The following is a 21917-nucleotide window of genomic DNA, read 5'->3' on the forward strand; positions in this document are numbered from 1 at the left end:
GTGAAATATGCACATTTAATTAAATTAGCTTTGCATAACCACCCAAATTGAAAGTAACGATTGGCATTTGCCTTTCATAAAATCAACACACACAAGACCAAGACAGGATATTTTCTTCTGATAGTGTTTTTGAAAACGTTAAAAAGTTTGCATGTTTAAACACCAAGAACCAATACAAATGTTTGCCCTCGGACTTGCAGTATCACAATGGGATATTTCACCTTTAGTTGTTGGCTATTTTTCATCAGGTTATAAAGTGCTATGTGTCGGGCCTACAAACCTGACGACTGCGGTTTGGTCCCTGAGGTCGCCTTTAATTCATAAATTCAAAGAAGACATCCAGTGTTCCTCTTTTAACTGAGGGGACTGGGTCCACACTCTGAATAAAGTGGGTGGACTCTGTCCCCCCTCGACTTGAGCCCTGCCTCCAAGTCTACCCATTGTAGGACCCTGGGAACTGGTGGAGGGCTGGGGGGAGAAGGAAGTTCTGCTTAATAACAAGCAGTTTTCTGCTTTTTCCTTACAGCAATCGGGTATGCCTCTGCCTTTTTGCTGGACTTCTCCTTGGTGGGCCTCTGTCCAACAAGTCTGCAGGGGTGCAGTCCGAAGGAAAGTCTACACTCCCTGAGTGTGGCCCTTGTCTTGTCTCAAGGATTCGAGAGGTTGACTGGTATAGAGAAGGGGTCGGTAGTACCAATAGCCCTGCATATATCGGATACTCGTGGTATCTAGCAGCCCCTTCAACAACTTAAACCCACCACTCTCGACAAGGTCGCCTTCATGACCCAGTCACGGCAGTCTGGTGGATTATTTTATCCCAGTCCTTCTGCCCCACGCCCCGTATGCTCCCAGCTGAGAATCCGTGTTTTCTTTGCACAGAGACGTTTTTATGGCTGGCAGGGCAAAGCAGCTTCTCCAGTGGTGGTTTCAGTAGTTCCTGTCATTGATATTTGGCATTTGTTTTTTTTTATTCTTTGTTTTCTTCCTTTTATTTTTAAGTAAAGCCAGGCACGTGTACAGCCACAGCCCCATCTGCCCAGGCCACACCCGCAGTTTTAATCTTCATTCCTTTTCAACACTTTGACAGTGCTTGAGGCATTCTGACCTTTTCCTGCTGTCATTTTTTTTTATAAACACATTTTTTTTTACACATTCTCCTCCCTTTGTGGTCCACGTTTTTGGCGTCTGGTTCCAACTGGCGACAAAAAAGTATTTCCCCCCTCCTGTACCTCCTGTAACTGCCATTTCCCACCCGACCTGCACATAATGCAGGATTTGGGTCGGGTCACAGATGGCATTCTTGTTAGCATTGGGAAGCATTCTCCTTTTCCCGCTCCAATCCGGTATTGAAACAAACTTTTGCCTCCTTTCCTCAACACCCATAATGGGATATCTCAGTGTGGTTTTAGCAACACTTTAGTTATAAACCTTTTCAGCCTATGGCTACCACAAATATTTAACTGGTTTCCTTGTAAACCGCCTTCTTGGTTGTGGTAATTTTGGCTAGGAGATTGAGCAAGCTCAAGGCTCTCAGTAGGTGAACCGTCTTCCATAAGAGCAAAGTAGTCCTACAGACGCATCCCCCTCCTATGACCCTAAGGTGGTGTCGAGATTCACAAAATTCAAGAAATCTCTCTGCCTCCCAACTTTCTCCAGCCATCCTCAGAGGCTGAACGAACTTTGCATTGCACAGAGGTTCCCAGGGCCTTTGTTATCCCTCTATAGGACCTAACACGTTTGTTCCTCAGATACTGTTATCTTTGGGGCGAGAGGCAATGGAAGGCACACAGACCTAAAAGACCACCATTGTCTTTGTATTATGGAATACTACTCACTCCAGAGACCAGCCCCATTTTACGGTTAGCTTAGCATGCTGATGCATTCCGGGCTAAGGAGGGCTCTGTGGCTTTCCAGTGGCTGTTGTTGCCAAAGCAGTAACTTCAGCCTCCCCATCTGCTTTCTGTGTGCCAGTTCGAGAGCTGATGCCAAGTTCGGTCAGAGTGTGCTGGAGAATATTAGCTAAGTTAGTCTTAGTTCCATCCTTCCCATGTCATACAGTTCTTGGAAATCTTTCATAAATATAGATGAAAGGTGGCTGGGTCATAGGAGTAAAAAGACGGTATCCCCATTGTGACTATTCTACTCCTAATCCATAGTCCCCTTTCCTTCGTATGCCCTAGTTCCTTCCCTTTTAAAGCTTAGCCATCAGTCTGGTACCGCACAGGTGGGTGGAAAGGACCGGACCTGTGAAGCGGAGGCCATGGCCTAGAAAGGTGAGCTGTGGCTCTTAATGCACACCACTTTGCATAAAAATAAAAGAACCATTATGTTGTTGTGCTACAAAGAAAATGCTTTGACAATGTGTCAGCTGTAGTTTGATGACAGTGGTTTTGAACACCTCTCACCTAGAGCATTGGTACTGGGTTCAACATAATACCAACCAAGCCTACATCTTGAAACACACGTTTTCGTTCCCAGGTCTCCCAAGTGTCCTCTAGCATGAGAAAGCTAAAGGTTGACAGAATGCCATGTGGTGAGGAGGTGGTAGAGCTTTCTTTATGTTTAATAGTAAACTGATGCACTTAACATTGCCTGACTATTCCAGTAGCTGCCCTGCAATGGCAGTAGGTCAGGTTCAAAGGTCACTTGTGCATCCCTGAACACAGCTGCTGAAACACAAAAGTTCCAACAGGCCGAGGTGGCTTTTTAACAGTCTGCATCTCTGGTTCAAAATATTATAATTGTGTATTTCAGCAGCCCAGTGGCAGTTATTAATATCTAAAATAATATAAGCGATGTCTAGTTATGACATAGTGGCTACCGAGATTACACAAGTATACAACCAAATCATTGCATGTGATGTTATTGTCAGCTTGGTGAGCAGTTACTTCTGCCTGAAAGGGACTGGTGTGTATTATCTGTCTAGTCTGGCTGTAACCACAGCAGTGATGTTGGGTTCAGCCCTTGAAGCTTCTCTTTGATGCCTTTGGGGAGGGTTGATGCCTTCCTCCACGAAACAGGAATCTTCCCCGGGATGTCCCCTGGGAACCGGTGCTTGAATGCCAGCCCTGTCTTTACAAAGGCCCTCTCAATCCAGTGCGACTTCTGATGTAGGCAAACAGAGGAACGGCACAGAGTTAAAGTAGTTCAGAGGAGAGGATCAGACCACAGAGGTGTTTCACCATCTTAGTTTTTCCTAGGACTCACAAAGTTCTTGTATCATCCCCCCTTCCCACTTCCTGCAGACATGGCACTGTGGGAATGACGTCAGCAGGCAAAGGACACTTGTCAGAGCAGTCTGGCTTGGACCCTTGACAACCTGCTTTCTCTGAACCAATCTGTTGTAGCATTTTTCCTATATAATGAGGAGCGTCCCTCTCCTTAAATGATTAATCTTTAGACTCTGCTTGAAGAAAGATTCAAGTGGACAGTGTGGCGAGTCAGAGCAACATAGACAGTGGTCACTCATTTTACTGAACGTTTTTAAAAAATAAAAAAGATAAGTCTATATCTCCCTATGCCACGAGGGGGTCCCTACCAAACAAAACTAACTAGGGTGCTTGTCAGTGAAAGTCCAAAGTAATCAGTGCACTGTCCAAAACTAACCTTATCTACCCTACCACTATCCTAATAACTAAGGCCAGGAGGATGACTCCCTTCTCACAGTGTGTTCAGTTCTTGTCTTCAGTTCAACGGTCTCTTGGCAACTGCTTTTATCAATTCATACAGTTCGTTCAGAACTTTTGAGGGATTTCTTTTCTTTTCTCTTCTACAACAACTCTCGGCTTCTTGCTTATTCTCCTTGTGGCCTTTTCTTTGAATAGGGTTTTCCCTCTTTTCCCCTGCTAAATTGGTTAGGGATTCATAAATCCCTCCTGCAATGCCTTCTCTGTTTTTTACTGTTTCTTCTCGACTCAGTTTCTCTTGATTGACCTCCACATGAAGATTCCCTCTTCTGGGTATTCTTATTCTGTCCTCCTCTGTATCATTGAGACGAGTATGAGTGCTACTATAATGATTCTCATTCCCTCATTCTCAACCTAAATTTCTTATACTCTTCTTAGTTACTGGGACGAGTATGAATATTCTCATATTACTTCTCATTTACTTCACTTGCTTTAAGTGCTATAATTCCTTTTTCTGTACTGGGACGAGTGGGAGCATTCCCATATGGCTTCTTCGTCCCCCCCCCTCCCGGGTCTCCCGTATTCCGTGTTACCTGCGACTGGTGGGGGAAACGTCACTGGGGTTTCCTTCTTCTCTGCGCTTCTCTTTGCCAGATTGGCTTGGTATCTTTCCTTCACGTCTTTCTTTGTGTCTCTGGATTAGTCCAGGGTTAAAAATTAAGAATCGTAGAGCAGGAGCTAAAACCAGCTCCTTGGTATCGGACATAACCGAGTAGGCAGGAGCTATGGATGGAGAACCAGGAGCGACTACCCAGTGCACTGTGAATCTTTGAATCTTACTTCCACATGAGAACTACACTTTTTCCCATTCATTATATTTAAATATGTACTCAATGTGATATAATTCTTCTTTATTAGAATTCTCAAATACTCAAAGTTAAGGTCACGTATGCATGTTTGTAAGGCACCAGTTGGCCTGGGGGGCAAAAGCAGCTCCTGGTAGCTGTTAGTTTGAAGCTAACCAGACTCTCCTGGGCTAGAAGCAGGACCTAAAGGGCTCCCAGTAATTTCGAACCCTGTAGTCTGTTTTCCGGTCTCTCAATTACCGGTTTGTTCCTTGCGGGTTGAGCGGTATCTGCATTGTTCAATGGACTGCAGGTTAACCACAACTTTTCCGTGGTCATGCCAACACTATCCCTCTTCTTAGTTTCCTCACTTCTGGGATGCCGCGCGTCCCGTTTCAGTCATCCTCTTTCGTATTGAAGAGAGATGCTGAGCGTCTCGATCTGGGTTCCATTTCCTCACTCTTTTCAGATTCCATACAGTCGGACTCTGCTCCGTGCTGGCGTGCAAGCACTTTTTTGTATCTCACGGGTTTCTCCTTCTCTGTCCCAAACTCTGACCCTTTCATACACTAGGTCGCTGTGGGACTTCCCCGGCGTAGTGTCCTCTTTCTGTCTCATGCAGATTCTTTTCTCCTCTACTGGTCTCCTTCTTCGTCCCATTAAATGGGAATTCCTTATGTGAAGGAATAGTTACTATTTCTGGTTGACAATGACACACATTGATACTTTCTTCAAGTAAACGTTTGAGATAAATTTGAGGAGGTCTTGTTGTTCTGTCTTTTATGGTGTTCCTCTTTGGAATGGGGTCTGAGGCCGCTGAGTCTTCTAGCACTCCTGACCTGACATCACATGCTGTTTCCTGTTGTCTTTGACCCACAAATCGCTACTGCCGAAACCGCACTGCATTGCGCCTATATACCGATTTGAAGCTGAAAGGCAAAAGCTGAAAGTGGCCCTGTCCCGCAATCCGCCCTAAAGAACCCTAACGGCTTGTAAGCCCCCCTCTCCCCCCAATCCCCTCTGTCTACCTTTTGAGAGAGCTCTTCATGATCTTGCACATTTTGCTTCTGAAATCTTTGCCTGAGCACCCCAGTCCACTAACCCAGAGAGACACTTTATTCTGAAAGTCTTTCTCTGCGTTTTCCCTTACCAGGTTGGGCAAGTAGTGTTTTTATTTGCTGTCTGGATTTTTGTTTAATTAAAATCTGTTTTTTTTATATAGCGCTCGTTGTACTTTTTTTTATTTTTATTTTGGTTGGCAGCACCATACTATTGGTTGTGTTGCATATGTGCCAGTACCCACTTTCGCTGAAGAGTATAGCCTGCCCTCTGCCCACATTACCACAAGAGGTGAAAGAGGTGTAGCTGCCAGGCTGTGCCATTAGTGGGGTATCTGCTGGTCCAGTAGTTGGCCGGGGCAGGCTTGGGGATTTGGCCTCTGTTCATTCATCACTCAGAGATTCCGAGATAACGGCCCCTAAGCAGGGGAACTGTTGGACTTGATCCAGGTGGTCTAGCTTAGACTTGCAAATCTTGTCTTTTTCTCATTTTGCTGGAAATCATCACCTTTGCTTTGGACACGTTGACGTTTAGATCACGTGCTCGGCTGGCGCACTTAAACTGCTGCTGCCTCCGTTTTTCCTAGTTGCAGTTACTTTATAGTGGTGCAGGGTTCTTCTAAGCAAGCTGTGCAGCACAGGAAGTTAGCAGCGCAGACGCTTCTCACATGGGCTCATAAGGGTTGCAGGTTTCTCCCTATACACCGGGGAGGCCAAGCAATGGTTGTAGAGACGCAGGCGACCTTCCCAAGCAGAGGGTGCGTGTGGCAGTGCATGGTTTAGCTGTACACACACTCGCGGGGTTTACCATATAGTCCTAGCAGTGCATGGGTCCCTTCCACGCACAGGACACAGGCTGCTGCAGTGCAAGCTTTTCTGGGTCCAGTAGTAGCAGCACAGCACGGATAGCAGCCGTGCAAGCTTTCCTTGAACACCGTACACGTGTAAAGCCCAGGCAGTTGCAGTGCAAAGGCCCCTCGGACATGCAGAGCGGATACAAGCAGTGCACTGCCCTGTACTACACGTACAACTTGGTCAGCAGCAGTTCACCCCCGCCCCCTCGCAATGCATTCTACAGGTACCCAGCATACAGCAGCAGTGCAAGTTTCACTAACAGGCCCTCCAGTTGAATCACAGGCAGCAGCAGTTTACCCGCCATGCAGGAAAGGCACCGTCCACACAGGTAGTAGCAGCACAGCTTCCCCTCACGTGGAACAGGTAATGCGGGAGCAGTACCAGTGCAGGGCCCTTCTATAGGATGCATACGCTGCAGATGTGCAGGGCCCCCTCCCCTTCTTCTGAACAGGTAAGCCCATGCAGCAGCTGTGCAGGTTCTCCTACAGTACATACGATCAGGGGGTGGGTACCAGCGCAGAGGCTGCAGCAGGACCTCCTTACCCCACATAATGACTGAGTAAGGTGTATGTTGCAGTAGCCCCTCCCCCCTTCACTTGCACAAATGGAAATTAATGCAGAGGCAGCAACAGCACTGCAGCGTTTCCTCTGTGTGCTAGATCCGGTGATATCTAAAGACACAGGCCGCCCTAATGCGAGGCTTTCCTTCTTGCAGAGACAGAGCTGCTACAACTCGGAGTTTCTTCTGAACACATGTTTAGCACAGGCTGTTATTGCTGCATGCAGGCCGTTGGCAGATGTTACCCAGCGGTGCAGATGCACAAACCCAATTGTCCGGGGGCTGGTCTCACCTGAGGCATTGGTGGTTAAGTGGTAGAATTCTCTCCTGCCACGTGGGAGGCCCGGGTTCGATACCCGGCCAATGCAAGGCACATTTTTTGTGGCATCTAAATAACTCTTTGTACTTTCAAAGGGAGGAACATATGAGAAACGTGTCATTAAGTTGGTTACAGCAACTTATTTAAGCAAAGCATTGTGGGGGCCTGCAGGGCAGGCGTGTACCACAGGATTTGCACCGTCTACTCCCATCTCGAATCATCCTGCAGGGTTCCTTGGTGTTCAGCTTTTATCCTGCAGTAGAGCAGAGATGCAACTGTGCAAACTCCCCTTAAACTCAACTTGTTTAGTAGCACGGGGGAGGACTGGCAACTTTTGGCCTGAGGGGGCAAGTACAGTTTTCTGGCACATGGTGCTGTGGCCTTAACTTACAGAGCAGCTGAACACGTTTTATTTTATGTATTTGTAAAGCGCACTGCAGCCCAAAGGCATCAAGGCGCTGTTGCCAAGCAAGTGACTTAGTTACAGGTGCAAGGGATTTCTCTTTGGTTATATTGAGGATAGCTTGGGGGGGGCAACGCTGGAAGCAAGACGACTCCGAGCAACAAGGGTGTGATCCCCAGGTCCGCCCTTAAGCACATTATAAATAACCTATTGTATCATTGAGCAGAAACCTAGATAGAGAGTGCAAGAAAATAGATACATGTAGAGAGTTGCATAACTAATAATACAAAGCAGGCATTGAGTTTAGATTTCATTAGGTACAGGAAGGACGGCATGGGAGGCAGCCGGGATTCTGAATGCATCTTTATACAAAAAAGTGCCTTTTAATGGCTTTCCTGGAGGCTATGTGGGATTCCATGCTCCTTTGCATCGCAGCAATTAAAGGGAAGCTGGAGCCTCCAGCCCTAGTCTTCAAGGTTTTGGGAAGGGTGACCATGTTTGTGTATGCGGTTCTTGTGGGTCTGTCAGAGATGGGTTTAGCAAATCTGTGGGAGAGGTATGGCGGGGCGATGCGCTCCTTTATGGCGATGCGCTCCTTAATGGACTAACCTTCTGGTAGCAGAGATGTGGTCCATCTTTGAAATGCCGGTAGCGGCCCGGAGGGATTTGTTCTGTATGGTCTGAAGTTTCCTGATGTTTTTTGTGGAGGTTCCTACCAACCTCTTCCTCACCCACACATTCTCAAGTACCTATAGTAGACATGATCTTTAATGCAACATATTTTCTGTGGTAGCATGTCTTTGCTGCGCTGCAAAAGCATAGCTGCTTCCCTGCAAAACAGTGAAAGAAGTTTATACATAGGGCCATGGTAAGGGAGTGAAAACGTGGATATCTCGGATTCCCCTCTCAGCACCTCACCCACGTAATCACGTAATGTGATAAAGGTTCTGAATTTGGACGTTTGTCCATGACCATATATGGTAGTGTACATAATTCATTTCTGTCTTCTCAGCGAAGGTGGAAATGGAGGAAAACAAAGGTTTCATAAAACGCTTTTTTATGTTACCAATGGCAGGGGTGATATTTCTGTAATATCTCCAGCCATAGTCCAGAAATGACACCTGTACTTGTGGTAAACTCGGATTAGGTTGAATGTTTGGAAATACCACGAGCAGAGGTGGTGCCTTTTTATAAAAAAATATCTGCCCAACTCTGAGTGACCTTCTTAGTTCGTAGTATCCTAATATTTTATACCTGGATGTTTCATCTTTCTATGTGTGTTTCCCAACTGAGCCCAAAAGTGAGTGCCTCAACCAATCCAACCGCCATGACACCATATAGTAGCATCCCCAGCTGCTCTTTACAGTACTATTGCACTCTTTTTTTTTTGTTGTTGTAATGAACTCACCAGTGATCAAGAATTTCACCAGAACATGGGAAAAGAATTCGTATATCATGAAACCGAGGACAAATTCGAATGAGACATGGACCCTTCCTTCCTTGGGAAGTAGGCGTCATGATAAGCTGCTGAGGCTTGCCCAGACTGTGAATGGGCCTCAGTGGTGCCAACTTTACCATCCAGGGTCGCAGAATCCGTCATTTAAATGAGTATAGGAACATGTGCCTGCAGCCTACCTAGTTTCCCTCTCGCTCACTTTGAAGGCCCACGTGTGTGGAGCACCCCATCAGGAAGAGCATCTCACCCTGTCTATACAAGAGCCCAGCATGCCTTTCAGCACTATGTTCCTTCAAGACAGGCTGGATTTCGTTATTTTGTCTTTATTTTGTCTTTTTTTTTATTTTATTTTTACATATTGCAGCTCCCTATTTACATAGGGAGCAACAGCTCAGTCATCCTGGAGGGCTAACGCACCTGTGCCCACTGCCCAGCTAAGCCCCTGTTTGGTAATGGTGGTTTATTCTTCCCCCACATGGAACATCTCAATAGGCCAGTGGAAATGTGTCCAATATGCCGCCCAGCACCCCATCCCCCCTCACCTTCTGTCCTGTACTCCCACCAATTAAATCTCCAAGCCTTTAATCTGGACAGAACCTTTGGCCACGTTTATTCTCCGCAATTCTAACACCTCAAAAATACACTTAAAAAATGAACCATCAAACCACCCAGCTCCCCAGATCAAGATCACAGCAAAACTATTTTTACAATTAGCTAAACATGCAAAACATTTGTATTCCCATAACGTCCCGCAGTGCAGTGGTAGCGATGCATCGCAAACATATCCACATTCTTCCGCTCAGTCGGATCATTGTGCAATGCTGACCCCTTGCTATGAAACTAGTACCGACACAAATAATAACATGAAATGTGGGGTGCCGCCTCCTCTGCTCTTCTATGGTCTCCCCAACACCTCTGGGGGACGATCCTGAGCTCCAGTGCCACAACGCTGTACAACTTGGGTCCCCCACCGGAGGCCGAGTTATCCCTGGCACTGAGTGACACCAGTAGGCATACCACCCGACCAGTGAGCTCTCACACCTGTCTATCACGATGAAATTTCACAGCCTCTGTTGACCATGAACTTTAAATTCCCATTGTTGACAGCCACACTTCAGTCACCACGCCACGGCATGAATATATCAGTCCAGTTATTCATCCTTTCCCTGCCACCACAGGGTCCTTGCAAATTCCTTGTCCTCTGTAAAAAAAATCCATTCCCCATTTTGACAGATCACCATTGCCCCTGTGAAACAGGACTTCAGCCTTTATGAAACCCTGGTGTATAGGTCACAGTTCCCCATTGCCTGTTGTCAACTTGCCCATCTCGTCATTGAGCTTCCTCACTGAGTCATTAAATACCTTCTCCTTGCCCAGAGTTTGCCAGTCCCTGGCACCGTGCAACCACAATTCTTGGAAAGTTATTAGAAATTCAGGCAAGGCCAGCGGGCAGTAAGTCCCTCATCCCCCTTCTGCCCAAGGGGACCATGTAAATTCTGCCCAGGTGCACCACAATCAGGAAAGGGATGAGGAAGGTTCTTGTGCCATAAAGCGTCCGCTACTATGCCTCTCATCTACGTCAGCCTCAAACCCCAGATGCCAAACCAGGCAGATGCCATTCTCCTCCACTGTAATCTGTAGGCTAAAATTTCAGGGGGAATGACGGGCCGTTCCATTCGGATGTTTGGAGAGGTGCTAACTTCAGAGATTTTGGTGGAGGGGCAAAATTACTTTTGTGGGGGCATCTAATGTCTTTACGCATTCTAATGAGACTTTCCAATGGAGCTTCAATGTTACAAGCAGTTGACCCTCTCCGTCACATCTGAAACCAAACACTTAAGAATTGCTGTGAGAATGGGCTGTCTGCTGCCGCCCCTCCACCCCCATTACAATCACTCCGCAGGCATGCAAGTACTAACCCCACATCATGCTTTCAATTGCCTAAAAATTGATTGTAAGGGTACAGAAGAAGTAGACTGAATCACAGGTGGCATAGTGATTGCTATAGACTTTTATTCAGTATAAAAATAAAGAGAAAACCTATCTTTCCCTATATCTATGAGGGGTTTCCCTGTCTCAACTAAAGTAGTGCTAATGGGTCTGTCAGGATGTCTTTGTAACTTGGAGTCCATCGTCCTGTGCCAAAAGGTCCCTCTCTCGGTCCCTTGCACTTACAATGAAGCTAAAAGGTTGTGCCAATGTTCTTGGTCCAGGAGAATGACTCCCTCCTCCTGGACTGGATGGGACTGTTCTGGTTGCAAGTTCCTCACCATGGGGAATTACTCCATTCCCCTTGTTCTGATACTTCACAAACAAAAAGAGGATTGCTGACCCTTTAACACTCTGCGTTAAAAGGTTCACTATTTCTTTAGGAGGAATTACTCCTTTCCTCTGGATCACTCGTTTGATCCTCCGTGCAAGCTCAACTACCAGGGGAATGGCTCCCTTCTCCGACGGTCTTCCTAGGCTTTGTTCTCACAGTTGTGAACACCAGGGGGGAATGTCTCTGCCCCTGGATTGTCTCGTGCAAACTTCACAGTTTGCAACACCAGGGGAATGACTCCCTTCCCCTGGCTTCTTAGTTTCACAATTCAACCCTTTGCTGTTTTTTTTCTGGCAGACCTGGTCACTCTCCTGCCAGGTACTGCCTTGAAGAAGATGACTTATGTTGATCTTCCATTGTGGGTCTGGTTCTCAGACCTGTATCTTTCTACCACTTTAATGTGGTAGACCTGTGTTGCTTTCCTGCCAGGTACTGCCACAAACAGGATGACTTGTGTTGTGTTTCTGTTCTTGGGTTCTCAACCCTTCCCTGGTGTCAGTGGTTTTCTCGACCCCCAGCATGAGGGAGACTCCTCTGACTCTCTCTGGGTTTCTGTGCGGGTCCCAGGTGCTTCACTGGTGGTCAGTGGTATCTCTGTTCCCACTGGGAGGAGGGAGTTTATCCCTGAGACTATGCTTTGCTCTCCACTCTACCTCACCCAGTCTCCCACGTTCCTCATTTCCTGCTTTTCAAATGGGACACGTCACCAGCTCTTCCAGAGTCCGTTGTTCTTCCCGCCAGCCTCTCTGGTCCTCTTCTGTTCCGCCCGGCCTTCTCCAGCGGCTCCTCGAACTCCTTCAACTTTGAACGGTTTTGGTACCATCACTAAACCTGATGGTCCACTTCCCCACAGGTATGAGACTGCCACTACTTCGGCAATCCCGGTAAGAGTTGCCCTACTGCCGGCTTCTCTGCTGTTTCGGCAACGTCTCGCCCTCTTGCTCCCTTCTCAGGAACAGCGCTTGATTGGACCTGATGGTCCACTTCACCACAGGTATGGGACTGCCACTCGTTCTGCGATCATGGTAGGAGTCGACCTCCTGCCGGCTCTTCAGCGACGTCTCGCCCTCTCTCATTCGCTCGGTTTAAATCTCCCGGGTAGCTGCTGTGGGCTTCTGACTTCTGCAGTAGAAGGCGCTAAATCCTTCTTCAGTTTCCTTATTATAGGGCTTGCCCGCCTTGCTTAACGTCTGTCCTTCTTGTTACTGGCTCAGTGGTATTCTTCATGCATCTTGTGAGCCTCCTCGTCTCAGTACTTTAGTCTCATCAGTCTTCCAGACACTGCAGCAATACCTGGGTCTACTATCAGTAGTGGTTACATCTTCAGTTTTGCAGAGATACATGGAAGTGTTGGTAAGGTATTTGGGTCTACAGTGTAGTGGGTTTAGGGTGTTGGGTGTTGTACCGCATTATCTCTAGATGGTCCTCCTTGTCCCTATAGGGGGAGTCTATCCCATGAGATCCTCCCACTGAGTAGCACTCCCAGGGGGACTATCGGGTAGCGGCCTCACCTCCCTGGCCTGATGGGAAGGTGCTCCCCCTTGGGGAGAAGTGACGACATCTAATGATTTGCCACAGTATGCATATGAATGCAGGTGGTAATAGTGAAATGCTTTAGGTTAGTGATTGCAGGGCCTTTGGTAACGGGGAAGCCCAGGCACCGTTTAATGTCGCTGTCCTGTTCTGTCAGGCCACCGCCCTGTAGGTCGGCCCGGGTGAGTCAACATAGCCCAACATTTCAGGTCGGATTAGGGAGTGCTAGATCTGCTCGATGGTGTTGCGCCACTCTCCATTACCCAGACACACCATCACCCTGTTCATGAATGGTGATGGGTGATCCACAACACCTTCATGCAAGGCCCACATTTTTTGGGGGGTAATCTACATGTATATTCAGGAGTTAAACTTTGTTAAAGTGTCCTAAAGTTGTTTAGGGAAACATTATTAACTGAAATAAGCTCAATGGCGATGTGCGTGCCAGGCTTTTGAAGGGAGGGGTAGTGAGGGGATGTCTACTGTATAAAGAGCCCTTCCCCTTCTTTGGGTTGTCTGTCGGGCTCCTATTAATAGGTGTTCAGTTATTGCTCTGTTGCAGAGCTGTAACTGTTAACTCTGCATTAAACTCTAATGGTTGGGAAGTGGTGGTTTATTCTGCCCTCACACCGAACAGCTCGTTAGGGAGGTGAAAATGGGTCACACCGACAGCTGCGGGCGCCCCACACACAAGCAGGGCCGCTACACTTAACTGTGTGTGAGTATCTGCCAGGCAGATAGGTAGACGCTTGTAAAGCAGAGGCAGCAGCTGTCCACTGTTCCGCATAACACTGGCATTTCAAAGCATAGGCAGGTTAGGCGGTAGCAGCAGCGCAGGATCAACTCGCATCCATGCACACAGGACAGGCGAAGCACAGGCAGCAGAATGCAGGGGTCCCCCGCATATTGGCATACAGTATCCTGTCTGCAGGGCAGGATCACCGCATGTGCGCAGGAAGCTTGTAAAGCAGAGGCGGCAGCAGCAGTGCAGGTTTCATCTACAGCATGAGCAGCACCCGCTCAGGGTCCCCTGACTTGCCCACTAAACCGCTAACGCAGAGGCAGCAAGGGGTGCAGGTTTAATCAGCAATAAGCAGGTCGCAGCATATGTTGCGGCTGCCCTTACCCTCTCACTTGCACATGGGACAGGTAATGCAGAGAGAACGGTGCAGGTTGCCCTCGTGCACCCAGAGCAGGCGTCATCTGAACGGCCGGGCTACTGTAACACAAGGCTTCCCTTCTTGCTGGGACAGAACTCCTATATAATTGTCAGTTTGAACGGAATATTTTCTGACTTGGGCAGGACGGTTTTCCGAGAGGCTGTTGCCAGATGTTCTGCAGATGTACAAAAACTGTTTCTCAGTGACAACTTTCAGCTTAGGCATTGGTGGTTCAGTGGTAGAATTCTCGCCTGCCACGCGGGAGGCCCGGGTTCGATTCCCGGCCAATGCAAGGCAATTATTTTTTAGCGTTTAAATGTTTTTTCAGTAAACTATAATCAAAATAGTTACAACGGGTTATTAGTAGCTGAAACAAAACTCATTAGGGAGGTGCAGTCAAGGTTGAGAAGGGTCGGGAAGCGAAAGGGTTTGACAGGGTAGGACTGGGACAAGAAATAGGCCCAGTCACACAAAAAAAAGTGGCCCACCCCTTGCCTCGTGACCCTTGACCTCTGATGACATCACCGGAAGTGATATCATTTGACCCCACCCCAAAGTGACATCACTGGAAGCGATGAAACACAACCTTTCTCCCCTAGACAAAACAGGAAGTGGCATCAAATAGCATTGTTCCTAAGTACACTAAATAACTGTGAATCCAAGCAGAAGTCCAAGGCCAAATGATAATGTTATTGTAAAGCGCTTAAGCTCTTTTTTATGGAACAAATATGCATACAATATCACCCAACCTGTGTTGGTACTCATTTATCGACGTAAGAAAGATTAAAGGCTTTTTGAAAAAAAATTAAAACAACTTCTATTTTTTTCTTCCAAACCAGCCCAGGCATGGCCAAAAAACCGGCTCCCCCTCCCCAGGGACGATTTCAACCCGGCCACGGGCCGAAAGGCTGAGGGGCCAATCCGACCCTCGGTTTGCACTACAACACCTGACCAAGGATTAATTCTAGGCAGCGCCGCAGCTCCAAGGCGGGGGCAGGTAACCAGTGCCCCATGTCAGACAGGTCCGTGAGAGGGTGGGGGGCCTCCAGAGCACAAGAACAGCGTTTTGGGTGGAACCCCCTCTCCCTTTCCTTTCATGCTTCCACCTGCCGCACCAAGCAAGATGACGCCAGGGACCGGCTGGGAGGAAGGGCAAGGTGGGGAGAACACCTTGGCCCCTCTTATCAAAGAGGTGCTAAGCCCCTAAGCCTAGTTGGGCAGGAAGCAGGGAAGAGTCTAACCAAGAAAGCACCTCTGGGTGCAGCATGCCGTCAGCGCCAGCCAGCAAGGGGGGCTGGATGACACAACCCCCCCCCCCCACACAAGCACAACAAAGCACAGGGCCAGCCCCTGGGTGCAATATAAGGAGCTACTTTGGCAGCAGAAAAGCAGAAACCAGTTTGGGACCCTTCACGGGGACCCAAACAAACAAGTACTTTGCTCAAGCAGACTCTCGTTAAGGTAGACTTAGCCTGCACCAATCACTGGGGCCCATTTGGCTTTAAAAGAGGGCTGAACCCCTCACTTAGTAGATCATTTGAAGACTTCGAAAGGAGTAATAAGGAGGACTCATTTGGACCTGAGTGGAAGGTACTCTCTACCTTACATCATCTTCCAGTAAAGGAAGGCCAGGAGTTCCAAGAGTGAAGCAAGGTCCCTCCCCCAAACATCATTTAGGGAACAGAGGGAGATACTGGACTCATAGGATCCGTCCAGCAGCTCCAGAACCCGGTACCCAGCCAGTTTACGGCATGCCCTGCTAGGTTCTGCCAGCAAGCTTTCTAGGTGCGAAATGCCGGAGGGTATCTGAACTAAGGACAAGGGCGTTGCCTGCAAACAGTCTACTAAGCTTTGGGCCGTCTGCCTTGAAAGGATATGAACCCTGCAAAGAAGCTAGGAGGAGTGCCACACAAGCATCATTTAGTATTCATCTTTTAAGGACATTTTCCAGACAAACGAGTCCTCGAACCGCATCCGGCTGCACTGCTGACTTTTGTCACGCCGTAGTCACCAGAGCTATCCAAGACACCTCAACCAGGATTCCGGATCCACCAACCAGAACAGAGACAAAGATTCTTGGCCCGAGCCACCACTCCGGACAGCCTGCAGACATCCGTCCAGCCTCGCTTGCCCAACTGCCTACCACCTGGTACCCACAGCTATCTTCCACCACTAACTCTGTATCAAGGGCTGCAAAGTGCCCCGAAACCGCCTTGATGCTGTCGAGCAGCTACACTGTTGTTTTGCCCTCCTGGTCCTTCTCCGAAGGCCCCTATCGACGGTTTGCCCCCTTCGTGCGGAAAACAAATAACTCTTGACCAGTAAGAGTAATTACTTTACCAACTACCCTCCTGTCAGTATCCAGCGTGCATCCCTTTCCTTCATGAAACTGTCTGTCCTCTGCGTTCCTTTACAGGATGGGTTGTATTTTGTAGTGTGCTAGAACTGTCTGTTGTAGTAATAATGAAGTAGATATTTTATACAGCCTTGACTGCACAGTCCCTTTTATCATGTGGTAATAATTGTATTTTTGCTGTGTTGCAACTAACCAACGATCCACGACCTTGCTGAGATAAGCCTACAGTTCTGTCCACGTTATAAAAAATTGGACAAGGAGATCTTCTAATTCACTTGTATTCCAATCTGTTCCGATCCCTTCTGGTGTACTAGAGGTGTGGGATTGACTGATGGTTTAGAAACTGCTATTCATGCCTGGACCACTGGTGCCCCGGAAGTTGATTTGTCACACTCTTTGATCCCCAATAGACAAGAAGATGGGTGGGACCTAGTAGTACATGTTTTCACCCCATTACCTTTTCTGTTGCAATGCACTCTGGTTATGACCTCATGCATTCAGGAGACTGTTGGTGGGGACCCAGGATGTGTTCATTAAGGTAGGCTTAGCCTATACCAATCACTGTGGCCCATTTGGTTTTAAAAGAGGGTCAAGCCCCTCTTTTGGGCAGATCATATTTAGACTTTGCGAGGAGTAACAAGAAGAACTCTGCTTTGGACCCTGGCTGAACGTACTGTCTGCCTTACAGCTTCCGCCAGTGAAGGAAAGCCAGGATTTCCAACGAGGGAAGCAAGATCCCTCCCCTGAATAGCTGCCAGAAGACAGATAAAGATACTGAATCCAGAAGACCCTCCAACAGCTCCAGAACCAGTGCCCAGCTAGCCCTGCTAGACCCTGCACCAAGCCTCCTAGGTGGGAAGTGCAAGAGAGTCTCTGAACCAAACCAAGGACAAGGCAGTTACTTGCAACACTCTCTTCAGCTTTGGGCCCTCTGCCTTAAATGACGACACAAGCCAGGTGAAGAGGATAGCAGTGCATCGACAAGCAATCACTGACATTCACCTTAAAGGACATTTTTGAGCCAGTTGAGCCCCTCAAGCTTCAAGCGACTGCACCGCTGACGGTAGTCAAGCCGCAGTTGCTACCGCCATCTGGGACATCTCGACCAGTGCACTGAGACAACGTTTCCTGACCCCGAGCCGCCATGTAGGCCAGCCTGCAGCCATCCATCCCACCTCGCCGAACTGCCTGACACCTGATACCCGCAGCTGTCTGCTGTCTTGAACTCTGTTGCGAAAGCTGCAAAGCACTCTGAAACCGACGCTACACTGTCGAGCACCAAGAACTTCTACAAGCACAAAGTACATTGGGGTTTCGTCCCACTGGTTCTTCTCCGAACACCCCTACTGACATTTTTCAACCCATTGCTCCTTTCTGTTGAAACCAAGTATCCTTCAACGTTTACGATTAATTACTTTGCCGACTACGCTGCTGTCAGTATCCAGAGTGCATCCCTTTTCCCCTTTTGAAATTCTGTCCTCTGCATTCCTTTACAGGGTGGTTTGTGTTTTGAAGTATGCTAGAACTGTCTGTTATGATAATAATAAAGAAGATATATATATATTTTTTTGAGACATTGTTTTAATTGATATTTAAACTTTTTTAATTAGACATTATGAAGCGATGTAATATCAATGCTCAACAATTACGAATTATACAGAAAAAACAGAATCAATTGTAAAACAGAAAATTAGACTTGTAAAATATAATTCATTCCGATCAAATCCAGTGTTCTAGGTAGCGTACAACACAAGTGCACCATATTTTTACTTTAAGCTTGTTCGGTGCTTTCAATCTGCCGACATGAATTTGATGACAGGTGAAAGCTTAAAATCATACATGTTAAGAGAACCGAATAAAAATGTTACGATAAGGTTTTAAGAATCAATTCCATAAAGGGTAATTAATAAGGCAGAAATTAAAATCATTATAGCAACCACATCATAAAACCCACAATTATTAAAATGGATGTTAAGATTCTGATACTAACAGATTCAGCCTCTTAATAGTAGTACAAATATGACAATACGGACTGGCCGAAGAGACCAATTTGTTAACCCTTCATTGAAATATGCTGCAGAGGTATGGATGTACATAGAACGAGAGCAACGAACACAATAAAAAGGCCTGTTAGTTAAAATCATAGAGTTGATAATGTAAATCAACTTTAATGTTCCCTTATTATGAGTCATTTCGCAGGTATAGGGTGCTACTTAAAACTACGTGGAATTATAACACAATCGATTCGCTTAAGACTGAACTCTTGCAACCATCACATGAAGCAGCATTAGATAGCAATAGGACGCTCACCAGGTTTATCAGTCTTTCCTTTTAGTGTGGGCTGATTTGAATAAATGAAAGGGAGTCAATCTATATATGTCCCATCGGGATTGGACGGTGTGGTTAGGTTCAAAGATATTAGAAATTGCACAGTGGCAATGTTTAATGTCATTTTGGTTGCGTTGAACACTGTGTCCCAAAATTGTTCTTTAGTTAATGAGGTTATATGCTTACGATGTTTGTAAAACAAAATCGCTTCATCAGATCTACAATCACGGAGCATTCAGTTATTGCGTGCTGGGTGGTGGTCTCTGGGCAATCTTCTATTTTGCAGAATATGCAAACTATATCAGGTTAGCTAATTTAGAACCATACCCTAATTTAACTTTTGTTGCCCAGAGGTTAAATCAGAAGCCAAGTATTGTCAGCATAAACCCGATCTGGGAATTTGGCGAGATATTGTGGTAATACGTTTGCTGCTTTCATTGTGAATGCCCCTGCTTTGAATTCTACCTAGGGCTGGCATTTCTCCCAGGTGGATATCCAATCCAATTACCGTAATTTCGTTTTTGCTTTTTCTAGATTATTTAATGTTTCCAATGAAATGTCAGCATCTTGTAGAAAGGTCAGGCAGGATGACTTCCATGATTCCAAACGCCTCGAGTGTTGGGATTCTAGTAGGGACGTAAGTGTCGGGAATAGGTTACACGAAGCGCTAGTTGACAGTAGGCATTTTCTATATGTTGCCAGCATTAGCCAGATTACTGTTGCGAATAGAGAGGTAAGCCCTAACTCAAATCTTATTATGGCTAGTAGAGTGTTCTGTGGTAGGGGGAGGATGGTTTTCCAATAGATGCCTTCCGAGGCGTCCTACCTTGGGCATTGCTTTTGTGTGGCTAACATAGGTAATTATGGGAACCACTTTTTGGTTATAGAAAATTATAGCCAGATTGAGAATTTCCCATGCTTTAGCTGGATTGCTTTCCCTTGTATCACTAGCAGACACATTCTGCTGGAGAGTTCAGACTTTTAGGGTTGATCAGTAAAATGGGAGATGATGTTCAGTCCAAGATATTTATATTGTAGAGTTTGGGATACCGATCGATTCGAGGTGTCCAACTAAATTTGTAACCTGTTTTGGGAAGGTGGTGATGAAAGATTAATATATTTGATTTGGCTGTGTTGATAATGAGGTTGTTTGCTTCGGCGTAGCAAGTCTGAGCTGTCAATTTTCTTTGTCACCCAATGGGGGTCCTATCCAGGATCACCAAATCGTCTGCATATAAGAGATAAGAAATCTCAGTTACTCCAACTCGCTGGGGGAATCAACGGACAGATTTAAAAACGGTGTGAATATCATTTATGAAAAAATTCAAAAGAATTGACGCAAGGGGGCAGCCCAGTTTTTAGGCGTGTGTTCATTTGTATAGAGTTTTATAGTAGGCCACTGGTTGTGAGTTTCACCTTAATTGAAGTATTGGAATAGAGCTTGTGTATCAAATAGATGAACTATGGCGGGCAATTGGAGTTAAAAAGTTTATTCCATAAAATGTCATGAGGGACTGAATCAAATGCCTGCATAAAATCAATTTGAGCTATAAAAACTGGTTGCTTAGTTAGAATGGCTTGATTCTTAATGGCAGATAGTAGCATTAAGTTTAGGGCCGTGCCAATGCCTGCAACAAAACCTGATTGATGTATATCCAGTTGATTGCTTGTTAATAGCCATTTTAAAAAATCTCGTAAAATTAATCTTGCTAAAATCTTGCCTGGTTTGTCAAGGAGCGCAATAGGTCTTTAGTTATTTCGGTCTCCTTTCTTAAAGATCGGCATGAATATGGCTTCTCGCCAAGACAATGGAATATGACTGGTGTTAATGACTTTTTAAAATATTAATTCAAGGTTGGATGTCCAACCCTGAGGATTCACTTTCAGGATTACATTGTTTATGTTGTCTGGTCCTGGGGCTCTCGACATGCTTAGCTTTTTTATTATTATCAAGATGTCTAGTGTATCAAATTCAAAATTTGAAAGGTCTGGCATGTCAGAAGTGGGAAGGTTTGTCTTGGCGAAGGGTTTATTGAGAAGCTTAGTGGTTGATCCACTTAAATTCACTAATTGTATTTAGTTCCAACGTTTTAAGTGCTGTTGAAGGTAGATTGCTTGTTTTTGACTGGCTATAATCGGTTTAGTTTTGTTCTTGTATCTGGTTTTAAGTAGGGTTCTCTCAGAGGAGCATGTCATAGGTGATAGAAGTCGCCATGCTGCACACAATTCTCTTTTGAGATCCTGACTGGGAGAATGAAAGTTAGGCTTGTGTTTGAATATAGGACGAGAACTGAATTTGGTTGACTCAGTAATGATTTGTATATGGTCAGTATAGAACATTGTCCCAGAAACCCCATTGTAATTATTAATTTTGGTGAGCTTGACCTTTAGAATAGTTAGCAGTTGCGGGTTCCAACGCAACCGTTTTCTGACGTGTTAGAGAGCGACAGGAAGTTCATAAAGTTGTGTAGGTTGTAGCTCATGTGGGACCCAGCGAGTTCCAACTATCATATGATCACTGGCTGAAGTTGGCGTGATTCTGAATGAGTCTGCTTTCATTTGCATTTGATGAGATGAAGACATAGTCCAAGATCGATGAGCTCAGACCCCTTGACCACGTAAAAGCTGGTGGACTGTCTTCAGCAGTTGAGCCGTATAACATATCACATTTCCTGATTTTCATAAGATCAACCCATTTGGCAGCTAGTTAGATTGGATATGACTCGAAGATACAGTTAATGTGGAAGTCGCCTGCAATGATGATAGTCTGAATAGATAAGTCTAGCAGAGTGAGATCGAGAATAGCTTCCATCTTGTCAATTAACTGAGATTCGTTGAGAGATAGCGGGTTCCAATAAATGTTCAATACTGCTCTGGTAGGATAGAATGGGTGCTGAGTGTTTATGGTGATAGCTTGACTGCTTCAATCCCAGGGTCTGGTGAGAGCCAAGGTTCAAGATGTAATTGTGAATCGAATCCGACTGTGTTAAGCATGCCTGCAGCATGCCGGACTCTGGCTGCTTTTGTTGCCGATATTGTTGCAATTTGGTGGTCACTCCAGATGGGGGCCGTTATTAGCCACGTTTCTTTCAGTAA

The 21917-nt window shown here is 46.3% G+C and overlaps 1 protein-coding gene and 1 non-coding gene across 5 annotated transcripts in view; both read left to right on the forward strand.

Annotated features, from left to right (window-relative positions):
• Window positions 1–21917, forward strand: part of VAC14 (VAC14 component of PIKFYVE complex) — a 1997670-nt gene that overhangs the window by 139733 nt on the left and 1836020 nt on the right. The gene's annotated exons all lie outside the window — the stretch shown is intronic.
• On the forward strand, window positions 14359–14429 carry TRNAG-GCC (transfer RNA glycine (anticodon GCC)). Its single transcript has one exon. It is a non-coding gene; the product is annotated as a tRNA-Gly (tRNA).

The sequence above is a fragment of the Ambystoma mexicanum genome, chromosome 1p, assembly GCF_040938575.1.
Source record: "Ambystoma mexicanum isolate Mex_15411 chromosome 1p, UKY_AmexF1_1, whole genome shotgun sequence".
Lineage (NCBI taxonomy): Eukaryota > Metazoa > Chordata > Amphibia > Caudata > Ambystomatidae > Ambystoma > Ambystoma mexicanum.